Here is a 6,404-nt window from a genome sequence, read left to right as displayed (position 1 = left end):
AGAGAGAGAGAGAGAGAGAGAGAGAGAGAGAGAGATGTCTGTGGGATGGTACATATAAAAGATCCCTTGCTGCTAATCGAAAAAGAGTAGCCCATGAAGTGGCGACAGCGGGTTTCCTGTCTCTATATCTGTGTGGTCCTTAACCATATGTCCGACGCCATATAACCGTAAATAAGTGTGTTGAGTACGTCATTAAATAAAACATTTCCTTCCTTCATTAAAGTTTGGATTTAAGGTAGTCAAAGCCTCTTCATGTTAACATTTGAAACAGTCGGCATACCCTCGCCACCATTTTGTTTAATTTACTTCGAATTTAAGAGGTTATAGTATTTATATCCGTCCTGTATATTGTGATTTAAACGTTGGATGTAGAAGCTATGGCCACACACAGTTATGTTTATGTTATCCACTATGGGAATAGCTTTGGTTGTATACACTAAAAAGTTTGTTTTGTTTAACGACACCACTAGAGCACATTGATGAGTTAATCATCGGATATTGGATGTCAAACATTTGGTAATTATGACTCGTAGTCATCAGAGGAAACCCGCTACATTTTTCGTAATGCAGAAAGGAATCATTTATATGCACTTTCCCACAGACAGGAAAGCACATGCCACGGCCTTTATCCAGTTGTGGTACACTGGTTGGAACGACAATATATATACATTATTGAACACCAATATAACATATCCTGGGATATAGATCTTTTGTCAGCTATTCTCGAGTTTTGCTGTGATTGACTAAATATTTTATGGAAACAAAATATCTCGTTCCAGTTCTTCGTGACGGACGTTGGAGCAGGTGAAATCGTGTTCAACTGGTTGCTTGTAGTGTTACGTGCGGTGTTGGATCTCGGAGAAGATATCAGATATGAACGTGCAACAACCCAGCTCCACAAAATGGCGGCAAAGACTGTGGAGCAGAAAACACAAGTAGTTCAACAGAGCCTTGTGACACACATGTCAAATGTCCAGGTAACGAGGCTATGTCTGTAAAATACATGACAAGCGTACACTACTGTATTCACAATATATAATATATAAATGCAGTATCGTACACAGTTTTTTTTAATGATATGTATTTTGAAATGCTAAATATAATTATGCAGCGTGTCATTTTATGACTTAATGAGATTTAATGTTTGATGTACAGAGATGTTTAGAAAATAATGTTAATGAAAAGAATAGATACCCTGTAATGTAGTTCTTTTTCTCAATTATTCTAGTTTTCACTGTCATTTGTTCACATATTTTGTAAAAACTAAATATCTCGTTCCAGTTCTTCTTGACGGAGTTTGGAGCAGTTGGAATCTTAATCGACTAGGTGTCTGAAGTGTTATGTGCGATGTGGGGTCTCGAGCACGATATGAGATGCGAACGTGCACTAACCCAGCTTCGCAAAATGGCGGTAAAGACTGTGGAACACAAAACAAACGAAGCTTAACAGAGGCTTGTGACACAAAGGTCAAATGTCCAGGTTGTCTTGATGTTGTGTCCTTTAGTATTATATCAAAAGGATGGTAGGGCCTTCGAGGGCATCTAACTTTAAATAGAAAAATAAATACAATCATATTTGTCATTGGTGAGATATATAACAGAATGTTTTGTCATAAAATGGTTTTTCATCTGACCGGTTATTTCTTGTAATTTGATTAAAACTATTATCTGTGTATCATGTACAATAATGGTTGAAACATGCGTTGGGTTTCTTTTCAATTAGAATGACAGCTCTCGTATGCAGATTTAGGTAAGCCAAAGACGAGTCCTGTTACATTAAAAACTGGCAGCATACACCCGCTTCCATGTTCTCTGATTTATATTGAACGTGACAGGAACTTTTAATGTTGATGGTTTGGTACCGAGATTGGGCCTATGAATTGGTTTACACCGTTGTCTCAAATGGCGGCCCTAACTCTGAATATACGCATAGCACCAGATGAAACCACATTGTAAGTTTTGGATAGAATATGGACAACTTATTAAAAATCCATAATTTCTTACAGATCCGGGAACCTTTCATCACAGGCAGATCCTAGTTTCAACTCGTAAACATGGACACTAAGTTTAGTTAATCTACAAACTTGTAACACTAAGTTTAGTTAATCTACAAACTTGTAACACTAAGCTTAGTTAATCTACAAACCTGTAACACTAAGTTTAGTTAATCTACAAACCTGTAACACTAAGTTTAGTTAATCTACAAACCTGTAACACTAAGTTTAGTTAATCTACAAACCTGTAACACTAAGTTTAGTTAATCTACAAACCTGTAACACACATGGATAAGGTTACAACATGGACACTAAGTTTAGTTAATCTACAAACCTGTAACACTAAGTTTAGTTAATCTACAAACCTGTAACACTAAGTTTAGTTAATCTACAAACCTGTAACACTAAGTTTAGTTAATCTACAAACCTGTTACACTAAGTTTAGTTAATCTACAAACCTGTAACACACATGGATAAGGTTACAACATGGACACTAAGTTTAGTTAATCTACAAACCTGTAACACTAAGTTTAGTTAATCTACAAACCTGTAACACTAAGTTTAGTTAATCTACAAACCTGTAACACTAAGTTTAGTTAATCTACAAACATGTAACACTAAGTTTAGTTAATCTACAAACCTGTAACACACATGGATAAGGTTACAACATGGACACTAAGTTTAGTTAATCTACAAACCTGTAACACTAAGTTTAGTTAATCTACAAACCTGTAACACTAAGTTTAGTTAATCTACAAACCTGTAACACTAAGTTTAGTTAATCTACAAACCTGTTACACTAACTTTAGTTAATCTACAAACCTGTAACACACATGGATAAGGTTACAACATGGACACTAAGTTTAGTTAATCTACAAACCTGTAACACTAAGTTTAGTTAATCTACAAATCTGTAACACTAAGTTTAGTTAATCTACAAACCTGTAACACACTTGGATAAGGTTACAACATGGACACTAAGTTTAGTTAATCTACAAAACTGTAACACACTTGGATAAGGTTACAACATGGACACTAAGTTTAGTTAATCTACAAACCTGTAACACACTTGGATAAGGTTACAACATGGACACTAAGTTTAGTTAATCTACAAAACTGTAACACACTTGGATAAGGTTACAACATGGACACTAAGTTTAGTTAATCTACAAAACTGTAACACACTTGGATAAGGTTACAACATGGACACTAAGTTTAGTTAATCTATAAACCTGTAACACACTTGGATAAGGTTACAACATGCACACTAAGTTTAGTTAATCTACAAAACTGTAACACACTTGGATAAGGTTACAACAGAGTAAAACAAGAGTCTATGACGTTAAAACCGGAAACTATCCTTAAAAATAGATGAACTTGAATCAATATGTAATTTTATTTGATCTAGTACCACTGTGTCAAGTAGCCTTGTGCTTGAAACATGTATGGGGTACCTGCAACAATAAAGTACTCAAATTTTGTGCGAAACTAGGGGTGTATCGAAAATGAGCCATGAAAGGTACCATTTTCTGAAGTTAATACTTTGAGGTAGGGGTTGTAGTACTAATATTTATAGGTCATAGTTTGGTTGATATATTGCATATATAGTGTTTTTAAACACAAAAGTTAACATGGTCGCCTGTGGGATTTTAATTGGTATAGTCCAACCTATAGCACATATTCATTGCATGATAAAAAAGATTATGATTTTTGTCATTTAATTAAATTAAACTATACTATTTGATTAATTAGCCGTCACTCAGCCATGCAAGTTTACAGTGACCTTGACCTTAACAATAATTACTGTGCATGGCTCTGAATGGAGTTTGAGTGAAATTTAGCACTGAGGAAATGTTTGTTTTAGCCTATAATTCATACTATAAAGATTTGAATATTTTTATTTACATGGTGTTTGACTTGCCGTATACAACTGCTCTTAAATATGGTAATATATCTAGGCAACCTGAACTTAGATTTTAATAGCAATTTATTTTTATATTAAAAATAGCATGTGACAATATTGGGTTAATGTCTTTAATTTCCATAAACATAGTTAATGTTTCATGTATGTACTTCTGAAAGCTTAATATTTTAACGAGCTTGATTTTTATTGTTCTTTTGACATATTTGAGACAAATTTGTAGTTTTAGGGAATTTTGTTTTTTAATTTAAAGAAAAACTTCATCAAAGCCATAATTAAAACTTTGGTCACTATTGTGCCTTCTGTTCTCATTTATATGTAACAATAAGCTTGTTAAACATATATTTAGGTCTCCAGGTCAAATCTTTTCTAAAAATAATCACTTAGTTTCCTCCCATGGAGTGCATGGAGTGTCTTTAAACATTCATTGATTCACCTATCTTTAGCCGATGTGTATCTTTGTACTGGAGAGTCGTTAAACATTCATTCTTTCATCTATCTTTTATATACACATTTCCACAGACAAGACGGGACACAACCTTTAATATACCAGTCGACGGGCAAAGGTTGGAACAGGAAAAACCCAGAGTCCACTGACTGGATTTAATCTTCTGATCCAAACACTTCCGGCAAATACTCTACTGACAGCTATATTCCACTCCTTAAGAATTGAAAGTTTGCAAAACTCATTTATGGGTTTATATACTCAAACGTATATTCCATTTGATTTGGTGCAATTTACAACTTTGTACGTGATTACCTAAATTTAATATACAAACATCTAAAAAAAAGAAGAAAAAAAAAGGTTGTACAGATATCATTATTCACCAGGCAAATAAAAATTTGTTCTGGCAATTTTTGGAATCCTTCATGCAAATTAAAAATCCATTCACTTATATGATACCAACTCCAAAAAGTGCTCCGCACATTAAACCACTTGCATCGACCAATGCAAATTCAAAAACATGGTTTTGCCCTGCCTGGGAACATCGCTGTAGATGTGGCGACACTTTAAAAAAAAAACGGAAGAGACGCATGATAAGATAAAATAAAATCAATGTGATCAACGTTAAATAAAATAAACTTTATGTTTAAGATATTACACAACTGATACCATATAAATTTACATGCTAAGGGGAGCTAAACATTGTTCTCCTTGAACTATTCTTAGTGGAGTGAGAGTTATCGCTTCTCAACAGCCAGGTCTGCTCCTCATTCCCAACAGTTGGCATGCTCCAAGGGTATAAGCTGTCAATCGACAAATTCATTCATGCGTTTGTGGATGATTTTATTTGTTCATACCTTGATCATAGCCACTTGATGACAGGATCATTTAATTGTTCTCAATATATCCCCTAAAGAGCCCCTCGAAAGAACGTTCTGTTTATGGTCCTGATGAATGTTTTTCACACCTGATTATATCAATGTCATACGGTATTTTTCAAGAAGCATGTGATGCAACTTAAGCAAAAAATTTAATTTTGTACTTATTTTTTACATATGTCTCATGTTATTTCGTGCTTTAAAATGTATATTATGGGCCGGGTAAAATCCTCATTTCGGCCCGGCCGGGAATAAAATGCGGGGAAAAATGCTTTTTAGAGAGTGCTGTTAAACTGCTATAGTACTGACCAGTTTATCACAATGTTCTGCTATTTCCACAAAATGTTATTTAAAAAACCAAAACAACAATAGACATTTCTTGATTACAATAAGTTTTCGGTATGAGACTCATCATCAAATATTACGTCAATATAGTTGTTGACAGTTTAAATTGAACTTCTCTTTCGTAATTTTTTTGGCAATTAATCACTCATTTTTCTTCTTTCTTTCGCTGCATTCCCCACCCCCTCTTCATTTTGATATTTGGCGAGAAAGTAACTTCCACATACTCGTCTACAACGTCAATAGTTGCTAATATGCAGTAACCGTATCATGTACTAGTGTCACAATTGGGAAATGGTTTATTATCCTGTCATCAAGCACCTATGAGCTAGATGAACTTAAAATAAATAACAGACACTCCTGATAATTAAATTTGAAACATATTTAGCAATAATATCACTAAAAGTTCATATTTTATTTTGAATAATGTGTTTTGCTTTTAAATAATAACGCAATAAGACAGTGCTATTATATAAATTACAAGGATTGTCCTGATGTTGCAGCCATTGTAGGGATGTTTGCGATAACAGAACCTTGTTGGCCACTACTATTTCTTACTAAATACATTTTCTTGTTTAGAATACTAATGTCTGTATATCGAATGTATTTACAGTCGTATATTAATGTTTGTAGCACTGTTTTTACTTTAATTCGTGATATATATTTTTTCGTACGTACTAAATTATTGGGAGGTAAAATCTGGTTTGGGCTTCTCCAGTAGGACAACAACAAACACCTTGTAAATACAGACAGTGATATTCTAAATAAGAAAATGTATTTAATTTGTATGTTACGTCATTGAAAAGGCTCTATTGGTCAGAAACA

General features: G+C 33.8%; 1 long non-coding RNA gene across 1 annotated transcript in view; it reads left to right on the top strand.

Annotated features, from left to right (window-relative positions):
* LOC121373717 overlaps positions 1–1,605 on the top strand; it is a 1,989-nt gene extending 384 nt beyond the window's left edge. Inside the window, exons 2-3 of the long non-coding RNA XR_005958115.1 lie at positions 780–977; positions 1,282–1,605. This is a non-coding gene — a long non-coding RNA (uncharacterized LOC121373717). The remainder of the gene's footprint in view (positions 1–779; positions 978–1,281) is intronic.
* Positions 1,606–6,404: the final 4,799 nt, after the last annotated feature.

This window comes from Gigantopelta aegis, chromosome 5 (genome assembly GCF_016097555.1).
Source record: "Gigantopelta aegis isolate Gae_Host chromosome 5, Gae_host_genome, whole genome shotgun sequence".
Taxonomy (NCBI): Eukaryota; Metazoa; Mollusca; class Gastropoda; order Neomphalida; family Peltospiridae; genus Gigantopelta; species Gigantopelta aegis.
The sequence above is the reverse complement of the archived record's forward strand: the minus strand, read 5'-3'. Positions and strand labels throughout refer to the sequence as shown.